A 23,875-nucleotide genomic window follows, 5' to 3' on the forward strand; every position below is an offset into this window, starting at 1 on the left:
GAGGCATTTAGCCTCAGACAAGAATGTGAGAGTCTTATGGTTAGTAAAAATGAGAACCGGCACAGTGGTACCTTCGAGGAGATGTCTCCATTCTTTCAGGGCTAAAATGATCCCCAACAGCTAACTGTCACCAATCTCGTAATTGCACTCCGCAGGTGACAATTTCTTGAAAAAGTAGCCACAAGGATGTATAGCGCTCTTAGAGGTAGGACGTTAGGACAGAAGGGCGCCAACACCAGTCTCAGAAGCATCAAGCTCAAGAATAAAAGGTAATGTAGGATCAGAATGTGCCAACACAGGAACAGAAACAAAGGCAGCCTTGAGACTCTCAAAGGCCTTAATGGACTCCAAAGACCAACTCTGTACATATACACTCAGGTGGGCCTTTATCTTCTTCCCTTCTTTTTCTTTTTGACTGTATTTAGGCCTTTTTATATATGCAAAGTACTTAATAGTTGTCTATACCCCTTTTTCAGACATGCCATCGGTCTTTATATTTGAGGGGATTTTGTAGTTACTCATTTAATACGCTGGCACTGTATCTATGGGCCATTTCTGGTACTATTGGTAAGTACCATTCATACATTTTTTCACTCCACTATATACTGTATACCCTGCTCAAAGGAGTAATATCTAAATATAGATTCTGTCTACTTTCAGATACTTTGTTTGAAACATTTATAGTGAGAATCTTCCTCAATCTATATGACTGTTAATGTATAGGTGTACCCTATCCCAGAGTATACTATAATGAATATTTTTTTGTTCCATTTAGTGGTACCTACCATAGACCACATGATATGTGTGTACTTCATCACAGCATACATATATATATATATATGAAATTTGAAATTTGAAACTTCCTCTTCTCGGGTGTCTGTTTAGTTTTGTGAGGTGCCCCCATACCCTGAGCCACAAATTCACCAGGCAAGCATATATGTTGGTGTGTCTATGTTTGTATGTTTTCTGTTCATATGTTGTATTCTTCCTGGATAAATGTTGCAATAACTATTGTTATACTTATATAGATATATTCTACATTAAATACTTATACATGTACTTCTTTGTTTTTAAATATACCAGCACCTACCCATTATCTGTCCTGAGGAAGCTATATTTTAGTGACAAGTGTTGACGAGCAAGTTTTTGGAGGCATTGCTGTATCAAAAATTTCTTTTTCACTTTGATATATTACTAAATGAATTCTTGTACCTTAGATCCAGCCCTCTGTAACTGCATTATTGGGTAACTGGTTGTTTGTATGTTTATATGTTTTTTAAATATGCTGTCCAATATTCTTGCTACAGAGGAGGTATCTACTCTCTATATATTCTACAAACAAATTACTAGGCTCTGTACTCTGCCAAAAAAATACAATGGATATTACACTGTTTGAAAATAGTAAAAACATTAGAAAAAAATTGTTGTGTAATTGTTAAAGTATGCAAGAATGACAACTGGACTTAAAGTGTCATTAAACACAAACCATTATAAACTGTCAATATATGCTTTATTACATTGTGTGCCTACTCTCTTTGCCACTAGAGCATTCATTTTCTACAGATTGCAAAAAACCTGGTTGATTCTGCTGGTTGATTCTGCCTGAGATTGTGTAGACCAGTCATTTCAGACATTTCAAAGGAAAAAAAACTTTTAAAACTGTCGGTCCGACAATACACATTAATGTTCATTGATAAAAACGGCATGGTATTTCCCCACAGGGGAACCCCAAACCAAAATTTTTTAAAAAATGGCAAGGGGTCCCCCTAAATTCCCCCACACCAAAATTAAAAAAAAAAGCGTGGGGGTTCCCCTTAATATCCATACCAGACCTGAAGGGCCTGGTATGGAATTTAGGGGGACCCCCACACCATTTTTTTAAAATTTTGGCTGGGGTTCCCCTTAATATCCATACCAGACCTGAAGGGCCTGGTATGGAATTTAGGGGTACCCCCACACCATTTTTTTTTTAATTTTGGTTCGGGGTTTCCCTGTGGGGAAATCCCATGCCGTCCCCCCAAAGCACCCTCCCAATGTTGAGGGCATGTGGCCTGGTACAGTTCAGGAGGGGGCGCTCTCTCATCCCCCCTCTTTTCCTGTGGCCTGCCAGATTGCGTGCTTGGATAAGGGTCTGGTATGGATTTTTGGGGGACCCACGCCATTTTTTTTTAATTTTGGCTCAAGGTTCCCCTTAAAATCCATACCAGACCTGAAGTTATGTAACCGGTTGACTCCGCCCCCTCTGACATCACAAGGAAACCCATAGGGAAGTCCCCGTCAAGTCCCCATGCGTCAGAGGGGGGCGGGGTCACCAGGTGGCCCTGCCCTCCATTATTTAAGAAGTGTCAGAAGACGAGAAGCATCACACAGTGGAAGCCTCCCATCATGGATGCGGAGTGGCCTGAGAACGATGAAGGGAAGAAGACGCCATGGAGGAAGATGCTGGACGAGAACACTGGAGCAAGAAGCAGAGGATCGAAGGATGAAGAAGATGGAGGAAGAAACCAAAGGAAGATAGAAGATAGAAGAAAGAAGATGGAAAGAAGACTTTAAATAAAGGAATTGTCAAAAACTGTCTCTTGTCATTTTTAACATTTTTGACACTTTTTTTGTGAAATGGTAGGGGTACTTTTGTACCCCCTTACCATTTCACACAGGGGATCTGGGGGTCCCCTTGTTAAAGGGGGCTTCCAGATTCCGATAAGCCCCCCACTAGCAGACCCCCACAACCACCGGGCAAGGGTTGTGGGGATGAGGCCCTTGTCCCCATCAACATGGGGACAAGGTGCTTTGGGGGGACCCCAAAGCACCTTCCCAATGTTGAGGGCATGTGGCCTGGTACGGTTCAGGAGGGGGGCGCTTTCTCCCCCCCCTCTTTTCCTGCAGCCTGCCAGGTTGCGTGCTTGGATAAGGGTCTGATATGGATTTTTGGGGGGCCCCACGGCATTTTTTTAAAATTTTTGCACAAGGTTCCCCTTAAAATCCATACCAGACCTGAAGGGTCTGGTATGGATTTTGAGGGGGGCCCCCCACATCTTTTTTTTAAAAAATTTGGCACGGGGTTCCCCTTAATATCCATACTAGACCTGAAGGGCCTGGCATGGAATTTAGGGGGACCCCCATGCCATTTTTTTTTCAAAATTGTATTTTTATTGGGATATCAGAGAACAAGTACAAAATTGTAACAAAATGTACATTACACTATCAATGAAAGTGTATTAGAAACAGTCATAATAAGAAGGAAAAACAAAATAGAAGGTAACGATTATAAGTAAAAAGAAAAGTGTTCACAGAAACTAGGCACAAGTGTGAATTGCATCATTTCCCTTTGATGTACAGAGTAGGCGTATTATGGATAAAAATCTAGAACCTCAAGATTAATCAAAGCCATATAGTAGGCAAGGAATTTCCACGGGGGGGTACAGATTATGTATTATGGCATCAAATGATGGGCACCGGATAGGGGGAGGGGAGAAGTCAAATAGACACAATCAATGTAGGATTAATGAAAGGCTAGGGAGTGTTTGGTAGTATGGGGGTCCCGAATTCTGAAAGATCCCATGGTTCCCATATTTTATTAAATTGGGAGATGCAGTCATGCACCAAGGACGTCAAAAACTCCATCGTCCGAATCTCAAACCAGATTTAGAAATCTGGACCACGAAGGGGGTGTATTGGATAACCAGGACAGTGGGATAAGCCTCTTGGTGGCTAGTAAAATATAGGAGATTAGTCTATTTGCCTTTTTAGATACACCTAGAGAAGGTAGACCTAACAGATAATTCAAAGGATCCATTGGAAGGGACACCCCAACCACCTTTTGTATAAGTAAATGCACATCACGCCAAAAGGGTTGAATCAGGAAGCATTGCCAAAAGATATGAAATAAAGAGCCTATGTCAGTCCCACACCGCCAACAGTGCGGCAGGACTGAGGGTTCATACTTATGAATTACATCAGGAGTTCTATACCAAAACATGAGAATCTTAATGGACGTCTCCCTTTGAGTGACACATTTGGAAGATCTAAAAGTAAAGGACCAAATCCTATCCCACATCTGTATTGTGATAGGACGGCCCACTAAGTGGGACCACCTGCTCATATAATGGTTCAAGGCTCATATAATGGTTCAAGGTTTCCGTGATAGGAGTCGACTCATGAAGGATACGGTAAATACATGAAATTAAATGCAGTTGATGAGGGCCCTGAGCACATAGGTATTCACAGGTAGTTGGCTTATCCAGGGTCAGAGTTGGCGATTTAGAGTGGAAGAAGTGTCTAACATGTAGGTAAAAGTGGAAAAGGTGTGATGATATATCAAATTTTTCACCTAAAGTGTTGAAAGTATGTAGTCTCCTCATTATGGGATGGACCAGGTTCCAGAGCTGAAAGAGACATACATTAATCCATGGATAAATCCTGGCCAAGGAACAAACTGTCTGGAATGAGTGCGTTGAATAAAACAATCACAAGAGGAGAGCAGGGGGACATAAGGGGATAGCGTTTGAGGCAATGATGCCAAATGGTAAAAGTTATTACCATTGGGCCAGTGCACGGATGTTTATATATGGGATCCAGAGGGGGGGCACCCCAAATCAAGGAGCACAGGTGGACCGGATAGAGTACCCCTTTTTCAATGGCGGCCCATTGGTTCGGTGCATGTAAAGAAGTCCAAGAGGTAATGGCCCTTAAATGTGTGGCATAGTAGTATTTAGTAACGTCCAAAGCTTCCAAACCTCCCCTGGATCTAAGGGAAAACATCACAGAGCTCGCTATGCGATGGGCCCTACCATTCCATATAAATTTTAGAAAATTCCTGTGGAGTGCTTTTAGTTGTAAAGCAGGTACAGCTACTGGGAGAGTTTCAAAGTGATAGAGCAGTCTGGGTAGAATAGACATTTTTAAAACATTGATCCTGCCTAAGAGAGACAGGGGATATTTGGTCCAGTTCAACAGAGACTTATTAATATCCAATATCAAAGGAGGAAAGTTAGTATTATAAAGGGAGGCATAGGAAGGGGTAAGCAAGACACCCAGGTATTTGAGAGAGGTGTTACACCATTTATAAAAGTATGATTCTTTGAGTTGGGATAGTAAGGGCGATAGAATGGGTATAGGAAGGGCTTCAGTTTTGGAAGTGTTGACTTCATATACAGAGATAGCACTAAAATAAGTCAATAGTTTATGTAATGAGGGGAGAGATATCAACGGGTTAGTGATAGTAAGCAAAATGTCATCTGCAAATAATGATAATTTATATTCCCCCTGTCTCATCACCACCCCACATATATCTGGGTGAATACAGATAGACTGGGCTAGGGGTTCCAAGCACAGGATAAAAAGCAGTGGCGAAAGAGGACAACCCTGCCAAGTTCCATTTGTAATGGGGAAGCCAGGAGACAGGAAGGACGCCATTTGCACCTGTGCTGTGACAGTTGAATATAGGGCCTCTAAAGCTTTTAGAAAAAGACTGTTAAAACCAAATATTTTTAAAGTGGCAAACATGTAGGGCCAACTTAGCATGTCAAAAGCTTTCTGTGCATCTAAACTCAGAAATAATGCCAAACGAGAAGTTCTATCTAAAAGATCTATTAGATCTATTGTACGCTGGGTGTTGTCCCCCGCATGTCTACGAAGCACGAAACCCACCTGATCTCTGTGGATCAGTTTGGGGATGAGCCCGGACAGTCGGGAAGCAAGCATTTTGGTAAATATTTTGTAGTCTGAATTTAGGAGGGCTATGGGTCTGTAGTTATCTGGGATAGAGGGATCCTTTCCAGGCTTTGGGATAACCGAAATGAATGAATGGGAGAAATGTGAGTGCGGAGGAGTGCCCTTAAGCAGGGAATCATGTAAAGCTAGCATGTGTGGAGATAAAAGTCAAAAAAAGATCTGTAATAGGAGTAGGGCAAGCCATCAGGGCCGGGAGATTTGTGTAAAGGGAGGCTTTTTATTATAGCTAAGAGTTCTTCAGCTGATACTGCTACCTTCAAACTTTCTAAATCTGTTGTAGATAATTTTGGTAGCTTTATATTGGAGAAAAAGGACTCAAATTTTTCTTGGGTAAAGTTAAAATGATTCTCCAGGGTCAGGCAGTTATACAATTTGCTGTAAAATTCAAAGAAGGAAGAGAGGGGGACTTTAGGACTTTGTAGGCACAGTAACACCAATTATCTTACAAAAATAGTTTATTGAAAAAACATAATTATATAATAATTATTAAAAAACCACAAACATTTATGTTCAGAAGATATTTCATATAATCGTTGCTATACAGAACCACCTCTACATGCAGGATCTCGGATATATGAGGATAATTTATCCAAAGTGAGTAGATATCCAAGGACGTGGCTGGACAGCAATTCAACAAAGGGTAACTTCGTATCAGAGAATGCTCTACATGCTCCGTGTGCCTAGATGCTTCTTCAGGAGCAAGGGCAGTTGTGGCTAACAAATTGGATAACATTAATATAATTAATATATAATAATTATACAATAATTAATAGTAATACATAATGTGAAAATGTAAAAATGATGTGAACGGTTCAGAGACCTCAAACAGCCAGACAGCAGAGGTAAGGATTAAGGCACGCAAAAGGGGCGATAAAAAGACACCACGGGGGCGTGCAAAATATGATATTATGGTATGGATGAGAAAATAGAAAGAAGGCATCTCAGGTAAAAAACAAAAATAGAGAAAGAATATGTACATATCTATGGAATAGACTAGGATGGGAGGGGAACGGAGGGAAGGGGACAAGGGTGGGGAGAGAGGAGGGGGGGAGGGAGAAGGGGAAGGGGGAGGGGAGAAGGGAAGGTGGAGAAGGGGGGGGGAACAGGGGTGGGAGGGAAAAGCCAAATAAAAAAAGCAAATGCCTGGGCGCCACAGCCTTACAGGCGATCCAGTTATTTAACTCACAACCACAGGCACATACCCTGCCCTCCAATGTGACGCCTACACTAATAGCCAGGGATACAGGCAGACCCACCTTACAGGGGGCTTCTGCCGCCGACTCTTCACAATCACCAGGGACACACCCTTCTGGTACTAATACATTTGTCACACAACTACAAACATTCACACGCCAAAGCACGTTAGATTCACATATCTCTCAAGCTAGAATTCCCTCATCAAATTTTCAGATACCTGCCCACACACCACTTCCCACTTAATTTCGAATCTGGACATTATTAACCTTACCCCCTATTCTTTCATGGTTCATGAATTGGAAGTTCTCCGACTTGGTTTAAGTTTCTGCCCATCTATGGCGATCGATAAATACGAAGCCATAAAAGATTTATATTTATTTTCACGTAATCTCACATACAAGTTTTTGTTTGGCAGTGATGGTTGTCGATCCATACAAGACAAACATATCTCTGAACAAGTTAAGAACTACACAATGGAGGAGTTTCGAGCTCTCTGAGACTTAATCTTGTTACTGGATGAAAACGATTACTCTGACCAAACCGACCGCCCGGTGGCCTCCACTCCCTGTCAGGCAAGTGCTGCACCTGCAGCTACGTTTAAATGTAAGTCCCAACGTTTCCTGAATCTCATGACCAACCCCAACATCTGGGCCTTTCTGGTGGGGACAGTCAATGACATAAAACAAATGCAGATTACTCCTAAGTCAAATAATCTTACTCCGGCACAGATACAAGCCATTTCACAGTTGCAGAATCACCCTGATCTTGAAATTAAGCCTGCCAACAAGGGTGGGAATATTGTTCTGATGACCAAAGCTAATTACGAAACTATGGTCATGAACATCCATGGTATGTACAAATCGATGCCACACTAATAAATCAATACAAAATGGAGTTTCTGTCGATCATTGGCTCGGCCCACCAGAGGGGCCTCATTGACCAAGACCTTTATAACTTTTTGAACGTTCGCCATCCGAGATTGGCCACATTTTATGCTCTCCGGAAAGTACACAAACATTCCACCAGACCCCCCGGGAGACCCATAGTGTCTGGCATTGGTTCCTTTACGGAAAATGCCAGCCATCTGGTTGATTCTATACTTATGCTACACGTGTTATCACTGCCATCTTACATCAGGGACACATCAGACTTGCTTACACATATTGAGGGGATGGTCGTGCCTCCCGATGCCCTGCTCGTGACTTTAGATGTCGAGGCTATTTACTCGAGCATCCCTCATGAGCAGGGCATTGGGACAGCACGTACTTTCCTCCGCGAACAAACTCATCACCGTTGGGAATACTGTGAATTCATATTGGATCTTTTGCAGTTTATACTTACACACAACTGTTTTATTTTCAACGAGTCCCACTTCCTCCGGGTACAGGGTGTGGCTATGGGTACATCTTGTGCACCCACCTATGCCAACCTGTACCTGGGGGGTGGGAACGTAGCATCTTTTTCGACAACACTTTGTCACAATATACGAGCCAGGCGCTATGCTGGCTGCGTTATATTGATGACATATTTATCATCTGGTCCGGTACTACGGACAGTTTGAATACTTTCATTGAGATGCTAAACTGCAATTCCTTTAACCTTAAATTTACATTCTCCAGTGATATATCTAAAATTACTTTTCTTGATCTTACTATTTCTAAGGACAATGATGGCGGTCTGGCTTCTACGCTTTTTAGAAAAGAGTCAGCAGGCAATACACTTCTACATGCCGACGGTGCTCATCCACATACTCTCATTTGCAGTATACCATATGCACAATATTTAAGACTCCGTAGAAACTGCACTTTTACTGAGGAATTTAAATTACAGGCCAACTTACTTTGCGATCGATTAAAGGCACGATTCTATAGTAAATCCCTCCTACGTCGTGCCTATAACAGAGCCTTGCGCCAATCACGCAACTCTCTGTTATATAAAACTAAGACCCCTAAATCCAACCAGGTTGTCAGATATATCACTAGATACTCTCAGCATCATGCTGAATTACGTGAGGTCTTGACAACACATTGGTCTCTACTGCGGGACGACCCCATTTTGGCCAAATATGTCAGTCCCTTTCCTAACATTACCTTTCATAGGTCTAAGCCCCTATGGGACAAACTGACGTCAAGCCACTATCTTAACAACACAACATCTCATCATCACTCCAATGGCATTGCTAGGTGTGGTAGGTGTGCGTTCTGTCCTTGGATTCAAACAAGTACCTGATTTGTTTTACCTAATGGGGAAGTTTTCACCCCTACTTTTTATGCTGATTGTGAGACCCAAGGCATAGTCTACTTAATGACTTGCAAATGTAAAGCCTTTTATGTTGGGAAAATCATTAGGCAGTTTCGTTCCCGCATTAGAGACCATATCTACTATTCCGGAGGGGGGAAAATGGTCACCTCAGTAAGCAGACATTTAGATTTATATCACAAATTTGACACCTTGGTGGTATCCTTTATTGCCCTTGCAGTGATCCCTCAGAACCCACGAGGTGGAAATTGGGATAAACAAATACTCCAAAAAGAGAGACACATTGGATAGAGCGGTTGAATGCCATCCATGCTCCTGGCATAAACGAAGCTCAATCATACAAACCGTTCCTGTAACGTTTATTGTTTTAACTTACCTATAGTTTCTCCTTATCCTTTAGTGTAATGATCTCATTCCAAACCATGAATTGATTCCCATAATATGTAGACATGATCAATCTGTATTGTTCTGGGTGTTTGCCTCTTTAGCCTTACGGTACAATCTAAGCTCCCTATTACATATATACATACTTCTGTATAAATATATTAAATGAAAATCCTTTTTGGATCCATTATTTCCAGGCTCTTGTTTTAGGCACTATAAATTGCAATCAGAGAGAACTATTGATATCTATTTATATATTTTGGTTACATAATGCTCAAAACTGTGATTTGTTATATTATAATACTGAACGGTTCATGTTTCCTCTGCTTGCTTGTCAGCTTGGCTGGGGCGGGCGCCCTCTTGTGGGCGAGTTCTTAGCCACCATGCGGCTGCCCAGCGTCACACCAATTTTCCATCTGATAGTGTGAGTTGCGGTTCCTCCCCTTCTTGGCCAATGTTATTCAAATGTTGCGCACGCACCTACCCTTGGACGGGAGCAACACCTCTCTTGCTGACGCTCTCAGCCGAGCGGTGCGCATGCGCACTGGAATTCCTTCGGCCGGTCCGGATGACGTCCCGTCGGCTGCGCCGATTTTTTGACTACGGACGGGACGTGCATTTAAATAGGACTACGTCCTATACTGTGCACAGCTGACACTACAGATGGCCGGGTCGGAACGCTTTATTCACACTGTCCACACTGTTCAGGTACGATTTGTCTAATTGCAGGGATTTTTATACTTATTCAGACTAATTTACTTTTCCTTTGAAGAATTTATCTCACTAGTCTTGATCCTTTCCCTTATTGGAATATATTTTTCATACTCCAGGTAGACCATATCTTACTTCAGATACATGTTTGTGAATGCTGTTGGATGATCCATACACACTGCTTAGGCTTCCTCTGGATCCCTTCTCATTCATGGATATATGCTAACCAGCAATATCCCTAAGAATATACCTTACCCCTATACTATACAGTATATATTAATTACTCCAAACAATCCATCATGTCGGTGAGTGTCTGATCATGGATGACCCATTTAGATCATCATCATTGTTCATTATTAAATATCTTTCTTATATATATCCTTCCCTAGGCAATGTGAATATATATATTTATTCTGGACCATACATCACATATGTTACCCAGCACCGTTCCACCGTCCTTTCTACCACTGTGTGTGTGCATCTACACACTTTTTTATTTATAGTACTACAGTAAGTATCCAACGTTTTCCTTTCCGGCTCCTCCCCATTTTCCCACCCACCCCTGTTTCCCCCCCCCTTCCCCCCTCCCTTCCCCTTCTCCCTCCCCCCCTCCTCTCTCTCCACCCTTGTCCCCTTCCCTCCGTTCCATTGCTCCATCCAAGTGTCTGTAATTTTATTCATTTTTTCCCCATGCAGTAAGAAGGCTCAACCCTCTGCTGCCTGTAAGCTATTGCTATTTTTTATCTGGTTCCCTTTGCTGTGCACAATTTGTGGTGTATTTTGCTGTGCAATTTGATTTTACTTTTTGGCTTGCAGTTCCTGGAATGCTGTGTTTTTAATGCTGTGCGCAATTGCTGTGAATTGATAAGTGACTTTTTATAATAAATTTTATACATCTACAGTATGGAGTCTCCCCCGTTTTGTCTTCATTGAGGGGTCTGGATATGTGGAGGATCCAGGGAAGATAATTGATCTCCCCTCCCGCAGTTGTGGAAATCAACACCTGAACCTTAAACAAGTGTCTGTTTGCTGTTCCACTGAAGGAAAAGAGGACAGCTTTCTGGAGTGTTACCCAGGTGGAGATCACAGAAGCCGGCAGGCAAATGCAACAAGCCTTTTAGATCTCTATAATCTGAGATCCAACAGATTCGGTAAGCGAGCATTTTTACTTTACCTAAAGTGGGAAGATCATCTGTGTGTGTCAAAGCGGAAGATTCATGGTTGATTCACAATACAAGATATCCTCACATGGACTTTATTGTTTATGATATATCACGAGGGTGTATGTTTATAAGAATATTTTTTTTGCAGAGGAACAATTATTAATTTAATTGGTGTGTGAAGTGGGAGCAATTAGATTGCTGAGCACATAGATCAACATAATTTATTTTTTCACAATAACACTAGTTCTAAAAGGCACATAATTGTTTCACAATTCTGAAAAGGATTTCATTTAAATATGTTGGTATTAGGTTACTAGTATATAGAGTAACTTAGTTGCTCTTTATTTGTGATATATAAACACTAGGTACAACAATGTATCACAATTTTTTATTTATTTTTTCATTTATTTTTTCACAAAAATAGTGGTAAATCACGTGGATAAAGCTGTTGTATACATTGTATCACGATATATATTCATTGGTGGCGCGCTTGTAAATTTTCCATTATTGATTATGTAGTATACACTACTCACTGTGTCCCAGGAGAGCATCTGCAATCAAGTCTGCAGGCCACGACAAGATGGGAGGCCGCAGGATGCTGAAGCCAGCCGTCGGAGGAACTCCCATCTCTGTGTGTTCCCCGGAGGTGGGTCGGCTGTCCGGTGTGTGTGGATTATCTGTCCGCCCTCCAGATTGTGGATGCAGGTTGTAGGAGCCGCCGGTCAATCTGTAGGCCCCAAGATGGCAGCGGGCCTCGTTGACACGGAGGGAACCTCGATATAGAAGGGGATCTGGCTGGCAAAAGTCCCAAATACGCACCGGGATCAGAGCAGCAGGGATCAGGAATATATGTTCTGCGGCTGTGGCAACATGGAGAAAGGCAGCAGATGGCACTAGATTGGTGCGGGGTATGAGGAGCTTAGCTCGCACACGTCTCTCCAGCTGCACGTCCGGACACGCCCCCCCTTTTTTTTAAATTTTGGTTCGGGGTTCCCATGTGGGGAAATCCCTTGCCATTTTTATCAATGAACTGTTATGTGTATTGTCGGACCGACAATTCATTAATAGCCGCGAGTAGTTTTAAATGACTTTTCTTCCTTTGAAATGTCATTTTGCTGTCAGACTATTTTAAACACGGGAAACATGTGCCCCTTTACAGGCATACTATAAACACCCCCCAGGTATGCAATTTAAAGGAATATTACACTTTTATTGTTTCACTTTAAGCATTATTAAAATCACTGCTCCTGAAAAAACGGCCATTTTTAAAACTTTTTTTGCATTGATACATGTCCCCTGGGGCAGGACCCTGGTCCCCAAACACTTTTTATGACAATAACTTGCATATAAGCCTTTAAAATTAGCACTTTTGATTATTCATGTTCGAGTCCCATAGACTTTAACGGTGTTCGTGTGTTCGAACAAATTTTTTGCCTGTTCGCATGTTCTGGTGCGAACCGAACAGGGGGGTGTTCGGCTCATCCCTAGCGTGTATGCTCCATCGGACTTTTGCTGGCGAAATTTCCACCAGCAAAAGATTGAGAGCAGGTTCTCTATGGGAAATTCCTATCATCTGTAGCAATTCCGATGCGCAAAATTCCTACGCATGCTCGGGAACAATTCGACACATGCTCGGAAGCATTGAACTTCATTTTCTCGGCTCCTCGTAGTGATATACGTCACCTCGTTCTTGACGGTCAAAAATTCAGAGAACTTTTGTGTGACCATGTGTATGCAAAGCAAGCTTGAGCGGAATTCCGTCGGAAAAAAACATCCAAGGTTTTTCTGACGGAAATTCCGATCATGTGTACAGGGCATTAGACCTTTAACAAATTAACGAATCATGTCAAATTCATTCATTATTTTCTTTATAATTTCTTTCATATTAGTTGAAATTCGCTATTATTTTCTTCGGACATTCGGATGCACCCGAATGTCCGAAAGATGCAAAATTTGGCCAAATTTAAATTAGTTACAAAACTGATTGAACATGTCTATTAATCATCTCTATGATTGAGCCCTATGCGTGGGGCAAAACATGTCAGAAGAGCATAGCCAGGAGTAGTTCAGGCTGTATCTGTATCTTTACCTCTCTATGTAGTGGCTGGGTTCTGGAGTTCAGCATTTCTACCCTTTGTATTCTGATCTGTTTCAGCTAGTCTGGATGATCTTATTTGAATGTCAGACCCCGATCTGTGCTTTGGACTGCAGGTGGAAGTTTTGTAGTGCTTTGAGTGGCACTCCAAGTTTTCGTACATGGGTCACTTTGTTATTATTGATTATTTATTTGCATTGTCTATGCTAAAAGCTGTTTTTTAGTATGTCCTATGACCAAAATAGCACAGTGCAGACACAGATTCATTGTCCAGATGTCCTCTGCTGCTATTATGCATTTGTACAGAGTACTAGAAACCAATCCCTCAGATAGTTTCCCTGAGGATAGAAAAGACCTGGAAAATGGCATGTGACTGCTGAATAGCAAAGATTAAATATGGTACTCAGATGCATTTTTTAAAATAAATGAAATGCAGTGGCATGATCTTTATACATAAATAGAAGGTATAATGGCAATTACACATTGTATGCTTAGTATGACCTTAGGTTTGCATTCTTACACATTTGTTTACATACATTACACAAATGTTGAGAGAGAAACTTGTGAAAAGCATTCCCAATCCTTCTGTCTAACAAGAAGGCAAATATTTTGATTGTTCTTTGTTTTATTTAGCCAAATGCCCCATAATACCTTAAACAAATATATATTTAACTCTTGAAATTTCTCAGGCGCTACAAATATAAAATAAGCATACACAAATTATGTTATTTCTTATTTTGTTATTCTTTCAGAAAAGTATTAGGAGATATGGGGTATTGACAGACATTGGTGAACAGTAAACAGAGCAAAAAGGATCAGCATGGAATTAGTATTTCTTGTTTGTATTAGGTACTTTTCATCTGAATTATGGCACCATCAACTCATACAGGAAATGTAGGAACGCTGCATTTATGTTGTTCATACTTGTATGCAGGGTTACCATAGTAACTATAAAAGCCCTGTCAACCTCATATATTGAGCACAAAAGTGCACTTCCACTCTGGATTGAGATCATTTACCAGTGAGGTCAATGCTCCTGTTTAATTTTTTGTCGCTAAAGATGACAGCTTGTTATTCTCATGTGTCCACTCCCCAGAAGGGTCAGCACTCTGAAGACCAGGAAGAGGAAAATATAATTGGGTAAAAAAATGGTGAATCTGCAGCAAGAGCTAAAGCCTAACAAAACATAAAGCTTCCAGTAAAGAGACAAGCAGTGGAGATTTCATAGGTCTTTAAAGAACCAAGTGATTGAGTCACAAAGGAAACCAACTGTGCCTCTAAGGTTCCATTGTTGATTATTTGGCTGTGATTAGATCCTTTGCTTTCAACTCTTCTCCTTTGAAGTTATTCAGCTGATAATGAGAATTAAACTTTCAGTATAAAACAAAAACAAAAAAAAACATATTTAGAGATTGCATAGATTTGTCCAGTAAATATAAGCCAGGCTAATTTTGCACATGCAAGCATACAGTATACAGAAAATAATCAGCCCTCTGTGCTATTCTAACCTCTCCTATTCTTTGATTTTTGTCTAATGATTTAATTATAAATACTTTTGTAGCCCCTTACAGATATTTTTTGAGCAACCCTTCATTGGGAGGGAGAAGATAACCAACAAGGTTTGTACTGAAGTGAAATAAATAGTGTGATATATGTTTGGAAATCTCACTTTAATGAATGGCACATGTTGTTTGTTATTATAACATTGTTATTATAACATAACATTGTTATTTAAAATAGCATCAACAGATGCATTTTCTACAGGATACAGTAAACACTCACAATGACAGCTAAAAGTGGATTCCTTACAAACATTTGATTACCTTATTGTCATGTAGCCAGTGCCACTCAGCCCGCCCGCACATCCTGCCAATCGCGCTGCTGTTGATGTACACAGGGCAGCGGCACAGACACAGACAGGCTTGGAGGAGAGACAGAGCCTGTCAGCAGCTGTGGGGGATTTCCTCCTCCCTCTCCTCTTTACACACACACAGAGCGGCACTTGCATAGGCAGCTGTCTGCTTTGCTCCCTCCCCTGCTTCCTCATTGGCAGGGGTGAGGCAATGACAAGACAGGACTGCTGCAACAGAGGATTAAGGGACAGTGGCCCCATTGAAATTCCATTGGGGCAGACTACAAACTCCAGCAGGGGGAGAGGCAAGGGGAGAAAGGACATCATGAGGCTGCCTGGGAGCAGGGACAGATACCAAAAGGCAGGGGAGAAGACCGGATGCAGGAGAAGGGTGCTGCTCTTCAGGGTCAGTGTGACTGCCCCGCCAATAGCTCCATGGTTTGGTCACAGACATCTTGCCAGCTGAGGGACTCTGGGTCATCGCCAGTCAGGCAACCTGCAGAGCCTGTTACAGGACATCTTCCCCTTGGGCCTTTTTGTCACAGGATTGGTAAGTGGGAACCTGCCTATCTCCTCGTGACAAAGGAAACATGCAGCCACTGTTCCACTGTTATCTTGTCACTCTGACTAAGTTAGAGAGAGACCTTTGCTACACTTACTCTTTTCTGAGCTGCGACAGGGCCCCTTTTGCTTACCAGAATCCCACAAGCATACTTTGCATCATCCTGCTTGTCAGGACACCTTAATCCTATTTTATTCTACCCTGCTGGTGTAAATACCTAAAGTGCACCACCCAAGAGCTAGCTAAAGACTCAAGGCCTTGATTTCTTCTGGGAGACTACAACATATTCCTCTTACAAAGGCATTAAATCCATTGGTGCCATAAGGGTCCATACTATCACCCGGGACTCTCTTTACTAAATGAGTGGATCCAAAGACTCTAAGGTTAAAATATCTGAACTAAATACTGTGTTTAAAATGGTTCTTTGGGACTGTGGTGTCGGGTAATAGAATTGAGTGGTCTGACACAAGTCAGGTCATTTCTCTGCCCTCCTCCTACCTGAGCCCATAGAGCTCAATCCAAGCAGAGTTGTTGGTTTAATATATGTGTTTGTGTTATATTTCCTTCAGGTATTATCCTTTGACTGTTTCTGCTGTCAGGGTTACTTGATACAGCAAAAATTGTGAGTTATTGAGTTTTCATTACTAAAAATCCTTCATTAACGGTTTCCCGACCAGCCGCCGCAGTTGTACTGCGGCAGAATGGCACTGTCAGGCGAATCGCCGTTATGTTACGTTGGGCGTGCGCCCGCTCAGTGGCCGCAATGATCGGATTTGATCCAGAACCGATCAATCTCCAGGCCCAGGCCAATGAAATATGGCCTGGACCAGGTGATCGGTAGGGATGAGCTTCGAGTTCGAGTTGAACCCATGTTCGACTCGAACATCGCATGTTCGACCGTTCATCGAAATTCAAATGTTATGGGCCGTTCGTGCCAAATTCAAGTGGCGCGTCACGGCCCTTAATTCACTGCGGCATCGCAGTGCATTGCTGGCTGATGATTGGCCAAGGATGCACTATGACCCACACGCTTGGCCAATCACAGCGCCGTCTGTACAGAGAGCCGTACCTGGCCAAAGCCAGGGTGGCTGTGGCCAATTATGGCTCAGGGGGTTTAGTACACGCCCCACAAAATATAAGGCCGCCTACACGGCGGCCCTGTGTAGTGTGTTCCAGCATTGAGAGAGAGAGATAGAGAGACAGTGTCATTTGATTTAAGTTAGATAGAGTAGGCAGGCGAGTCAGTTAGCTGCACTTACAGTGTATTGTGTATATATATGCATCCTAGGTGTTGTGTGTATATATAGATATAGATATAGATATAGATATAGATATAGATATATAGATATAGTATATAGATATAGATATAGATATCTATATCTATATATATATTGTGACAGTAGGAGATGCTGTCAAGGTAAAATTGATAGTTTGGGGGACACAGGGTATGCACATTTGCTTGGTGCAAGGCTAAAGAGCATAAATGTGGACTGGAGAAAACTGCTTTCGCAGCTTTCTCCAGGTTTTGGTATTTGGTCATGGGGCTCTGTAGTTTGGAGATTCCATAGTTTCTTGGGTGGGATGGGATCTCCAACCCTGTGTCCAGACTTTGGAGATTATCAGCAGGGTGTGTGCTCAGGTGAGCACAGTACTTATAATGAGGATATGGGAAGACCTCAAGGCTCCCAGTTGGAGACTGCTCCACCCTCCCGAGGAGTCCAGGCAAGCAAGGAAGTGTGCATGTCTGCACAGGTCTGTCTGTCAGAGCAGACAGAGGGTCCAAGCCTGTGGGCTGGAAAAGGAAGCTGGAAAAGAGTGCTGAGGTACTGGGTTTACAGGAACTCTGTTATAGAGCCGAGAGGGCTGAAGCATAAGTTTGAGCAGCAGTGCTGCTAAAGAGAGCCAGGTGGCTTGGTATTTTTGATTGAACTTACATTGTTGCTGTGGAAAGCTGAAACCCCTGTGTGGTCAACTCTTCTGTTATCAGACATTTTCTTTCTTTAATAAAAGTGGGCCTACAAGCCCTTAAAACTGCATATCTGGCGTGGACTCAGCTCACTGGTAAGCTCTACCTTTAAGCTAAACCAACCCCCGATGTTACAAGTGGTGGAGAATGCGGGCACAAGACGGTGGAATCCGGGTCCTTGCTCCACAGTGAGTTCAAGTCAGGAACTAGTGGCTGTGTGTGGAAGTGCAGCCAGGCAAAAGGCATTGTGTGTTGCAGGTGGTGTACCTGTGAATGAAAAGTCAAACTTATTTTTTTCTGCTATGAACTGTGTTTGTGTGCATGAGACAGCACAATCTGTGTGTGCACTGTGCAGGTGAGGAAAGCTTGCATGAAGTGAAAAGCAACTTGCTTTAAAGTAACAGTGCTTAATTTTTTGCTGGAAAGCGCAAAAGTGTGGTGGAGTGACTGCAAAGATGAAGCAAGAGTTTGAGCCTGCCGGAGAATATTGCAGACTGTTTTTTGCTACACTTAAAGGGGAAGTGCATGCTGTTGCCCCTGGCAACGCTGGTGCAAGCAGGCCAGCTATTAATGTGCAAAGTCCCAAGCTTACAAGAGGATGCAATTGGGGAAGCCCTGTCAAGGCTCTGAAGCAAGAGCGCTGTTTTCGGTATAGAGAGTGGGGGCATGTTATTTCCAAGTGCCCTTTGTCTCAGTCTCCAATACAAGGTGACACGGCCAGACAGAGGTCTGCAACAATGTTTAGGAAGCCTGATTTAAGTCCCAGGAGTGTCCAAAAGGCTTATCAGAAGTTCGAGAAGTATGTGGTTGCCCGTAGCAACGGCGGTGATGTTAAGTCTGTGGACTACGCGAGAAACGTATTGCCGACAGAGGATCGCGGCAAGTTTAAAGCAACAATGCTTCAAGGAGCGCAAAGTCGCTGCGTTTGGGAGAGTCAGCAAAGTACAGCTGGAAGAGTGCCATCTCCCTTAGCAACAAGAGATCGGGTGTTAACCAGAAGGAGGAGATACAGTGGAGATGTGGAGCGGCATCCCACTAAAGATATGTGCAAAAATGTACCATGCCTGGAATGTGGTCAACTGGGGCATGGAATTTTTTTCTTGTCCCAGGTTATGGAACATGCCTGGAGATGTGGTTACTGGGCAGAAGTATTTGTCTGCAAGCCCAGATTTTTGTGCAAACCTATTTTCAGTCACCTCTGGCAACAGTGAGGAAGTACCTGTTGTGCCTGCAGGGGGTGCTAAGGAGTCAGAAGTGGCTGCTGCAGTTTCATCCCATGGCCACCAGGGAGAGTTGGTCAGTAAAAGTGCGATAAGGGATAGACAACGTACTCAAATGAAGCCAGAGTTACCTGCTACAGATTATGGTAAGACTGTTTCAGTTTGTGGGACTGATCCCAGTGAAGTGGGAGTATATCCGGCTGGGAGATCGGCAGAAGTTGTAAAAATGGACTTGCTGCAGTGTGCTACCCCGAGTAGTGGGGAGACATAGGTTGAAGCTCAACCTGCAGCAAGGTTAAGAACTCAAAAAGACTGGACTCTGTATGTGCCTGGTGTAATCCACCAGAGTGCTGGAAGTGGTAACCTAGGGGTGACCAATACAGTTTGTGTGCCAGGTTCCCTAGTGACAGGTGCTACAGAGATGCCCAGGGAAACCTCCCAGGAGCCCGCAGTGGTGAGGCACATGGTTTCCCAGGACAACTGTGGAGCCGCCCTAGTGGGCAAAAGAATGCCTTTGGAGAGGAAGGGTGGTGTGCTGAGCGTTACGCGGGGTGCTGTGTGTTCTGACCAAAAACGGCCTGTTAAAGCTTATAACACTGCTATGTCTATGAATGCTGATGGTAAAGGTATGGCTGATGATACATGTACTTATTGTGATGTGTTCAAAAGTAATGAGGAAAAAGGAATGTCTCCCTTGGTAACCAGACGCAGAGCCACAGGGTTGTCCATGGAAGTCTCAGGGGCTCTCCATGCGTTTGAGCCAGAGATTTTCCAGGACAGCACTGAATTTGCTCGGGTGGAACAGACTGGGTCTACGCCATGCAGTAAGAGTTTGTGTGAGCAGTCCATTTACCATCTGTGTAACCCAGTTGGTAAGGGGTTAAGTCAGCTGGCCAAAGCTGAAGGTACACAGCTGAGTGTGTTAGCACCCCAGGAGCAAGGTGGTGATGGTGTATTGCAGCCTGCCTTGTTTGATGAAGCATTAGCCAAGAGTAAAAGCATGTTGTCAAAATGTGATTTATATAGAAATGACAAAGGTACTGTTTGTGCTGCAGAATCCCAGGTGCCTCCTAGAGCAAATGATAAGGTACTGCTGAGCCCTCATAATGGAAGCACAATGGATTGGGACAGTTGGGCCAAACAATTACTAGCCATGTTAGACAAGGCTATATTAAGTGACAGGGGTGTGAGTACAACAACTGCTATGCCAGACAGGGAGATTGCAGAGCGACCGATGGTTGAGGGTGCGTTGGTCCCTGCAAGGGTTGTTTCCCTCCAGTCGGAAGGACCAGATCAGGACGCATGCATGGCAGATGTGGTGTTCACAGCCCAGCAGCTGAATGTCAAGTGTCAAGGTGACAATGTAATGAATGTTGACTTGCAGAGGCTTATTGGTAGGTTAGAGGGCATGAGTGGGAGACATGCGTCTGACAGTGGTTCAGAGGAGTGTCAGGCTGTGATGGGTACTTCCAGTTAGGTGGAGGCTCCCTTAAATGTTGTGGCCCCTCAAGCTGCAGTGAATGAGCCCCTCCATGTTTCTAATAAGGGAAAGGTCCCAAAAAATGTTTTGCAGATTGATGTGGAGTGTGTAGAAATTACAGATATGCTAGTGGAACTGATGAAAGCACATTCCTTGTGTACCTGGGTGCCTCCACTACAGTCAGATGTGGTAGTGCTGCATGGTACCAAAGGGTGGAGCCAGGTAATGCAAGCTGTGCTGGGCAACATTAATCACCAGTGGAACTGGGTGGTACGGTGCTTATTAATAGTCTGGCAAGTGATCTCACAGTTCCCTTTGAGGGTGCTTCTGGATACGGTTCAGTACGGAAGGCGCTCTGGGGGGGCTGCTGGAGACATCGGAGGTCTCTCCGCCTTTTGTGGTGATGGACATCTCTGCTAGTGCGGTCCAAGGTGTGGCTGAGCAGGGTTTAGTAAATGGCGCGGATACTGCATCACCAGCTAGACCTCCTAAGAAGGAGGGGCCAGATATGGACACGGCAAAAGCAGAGATTCTGTCTGTCACCTGCAGAGAGGTACAAGTTGGGGTACCCGGAGACGCTCTCAAATATAGTATGGAGAGGAACAAAAATTGTGACATGGAAAAGTGTGAGCTGACAAAGATTGGTATTGCTAGAAATGGGTCATGCATTGTTCAATGTCAGTTGTTAGGACAACTGCCCACAGAGATTTGGACAACAGGTGAATGAAGCCTTGTGAAGGTCTCATAGGGGATAGCTGCTCACCTGTGTGTTGTCCCTCCTTGAGCCTGGCCCTAACAAACCCCGAGCAAGAAAGAACTGACGGTATTGGTAATTGGAGAAATGGTGACTTATTGCTGAATGTTAATGTAAATAGTGGCTTGGATATGAAAATTAATTTTTCCTTGGAAAATGAGCATGATAAACAGATATTGAGCTCTGGGGAGTTGGTAGTCAAAGGTAACGGCAAAAGAGTTGGTAAGCCCAGGGACCCAAAAAGAAGAGGGAGAAGGCTGAGGATGGGAAAATATAGGACCCTGTTAAGATCCAGGGTGGAACGTACCTGGAAGCGCACCCGAAAAAAAGGTTGGGCCTACGTGGCTGACAGCCAGCACAGAGGTGTCCCAACCATGACGGGTGCTGGTGTTCCTCCCTCCGGATCGAAACAAAGGGGGGGGGATATGTGACAGTAGGAGATGCTGTCAAGGTAAAATTGATAGTTTGGGGGGCACAGGATATGCTCATTTGCTTGGTGCAAGGCTAAAGAGCATAAATGTGGACTGGAGAAAACTGCTTTCGCAGCTTTCTCCAGGTTTTGGTATTTGGTCATGGGGCTCTGTAGTTTGGAGATTCCATAGTGTCTTGGGTGGGACGGGATCTCCAACCCTGTGTCCAGACTTTGGAGATTACCAGCAGGGTGTGTGCTCAGGTGAGCACAGTGCTTATAATGAGGATATGGGAAGACCTCAAGGCTCCCAGTTGGAGACTGCTCCACCCTCCCGAGGAGTCCAGGCAAGCAAGGGAGAAGTGTGCATGTCTGCACAGGTCTGTCTGTCAGAGCAGACAGAGGGTCCAAGCCTGTGGGCTGGAAAAGAGTGCTGAGGTACTGGGTTTACAGGAACTCTGGTATAGAACCGAGAGGGCTGAAGCATAAGTTTGAGCAGCAGTGCTGCTAAAGAGAGCCATGTGGCTTGGTATTTTTGATTGAACTTACATTGTTGCTGTGGAAAGCTGAAACCCCTGTGTGGGCAACTCTTCTGTTATCGGACATTTTCTTTCTTTAATAAAAGTGGGCCTACAAGCTCTTAAAACTGCATATCTGGCGTGGACTCAGCTCACTGGTAAGCTCTACCTTTAAGCTAAACCAACCCCCGATGTTAATATAGATAGATAGATAGATATCTAGATCTATCTATCTATCTATCTATCTATCTATCTATCTATCTATCTATCTATCTATCTATCTATCTATCTATCTATCTATCTATCTATCTATCTATCTATCTATCTATATATATATATATATATATATATATATATATATACACACTGTATTCAGTTTAGCTAGATCCGTTCCTGTAATTCTCTTCCTACTGACAGACAGGCAGGTGTTTTTAAAGTATTTACAGCTACCTGAAGATAATTGCTGGTGTTCTTTTGATCCTATTAGCTACAGTATTTACAGTTATGCCCCGTACACACGGTCGGACTTTGTTCGGACATTCCGACAACAAAATCCTAGGATTTTTTCCGACGGATGTTGGCTCAAACTTGTTTTGCCTACACACGGTCGCACAAAGTTGTCGGAATTTCCGATCGCCAACAACGCGGTGACGTACACCACGTACGACGAGACTAGAAAAGGCCGGTTCAGAACCAAGCGCGGCACCCTTTGGGCTCCTTTTGCTAATCTTGTGTTAGTAAAAGTTTGGTGAGAGACGATTCGCGCTTTTTCAGACTCGTGGCTTTCAGATCGTTTTCTGACGTTCAGTTTGTGCTTGTGGGTTTGTATCTGCTCTTCAGTGCGTGCAGTCAGTTCGTATCGGAGTTTTCTGTGTGATCTTGCCTGCTCGTTGCTGTTTTTCAGGTCGCTCTTCACAGGCCTTGCTGTTCTTCAGTGCGTTCTGTTACTTCGTTCTGAGCAGCCGACCGTTTTCTAGCCATGTTTCGTATGCGTACTCCTCGTAGAGTTCGTGCTGTGCGGGGGCTTGGTGTTGGGGTCCTGACCTTGACACAAGTCCAGTACATGAAGAGGGTGGGGGGGAGTTCATGGACCAAGAATTGGTTGCTTCAGCGTGACCAGTTCTGTCATATGCCTTTGCTCCGTGAGAATAATCCTGATGATTTCAGGAACTTTCTCAGGATGACGGACCCCGTATTTCACCGTTTGTTGGCTTCGCTGACCCCCTATATCAGCAGGCAGGATACTTGCATGAGGCAAGCCATCACTCCGGAGCAGAGGTTGATCGCTACCCTGCGGTATTTGGCCACAGAGAGAAGTCTGCAGGACCTCAAGTTCTCGACAGGCATCTCCCCCCAGGCTCTTCTTTGTGGACATTTACTGCTTGTGTTTGTTTGAGCTGACCCTGACAGAAATGTGTGGAGTGCAGAAAATGTCGTGATTGTGTAACCTTATACAAAGCACTGTTGGCTGTTATTTACTAAATGCAAAGACACTTTTCACTACAAGTGCACTTGCAACTGCACTGAAACAGCACTTGTAGTGCAAAGTGGATTTCCCCTTAGGAAATAACC

The sequence above is a fragment of the Aquarana catesbeiana genome, linkage group LG03 (genome assembly GCF_042186555.1).
Source record: "Aquarana catesbeiana isolate 2022-GZ linkage group LG03, ASM4218655v1, whole genome shotgun sequence".
Lineage (NCBI taxonomy): Eukaryota > Metazoa > Chordata > Amphibia > Anura > Ranidae > Aquarana > Aquarana catesbeiana.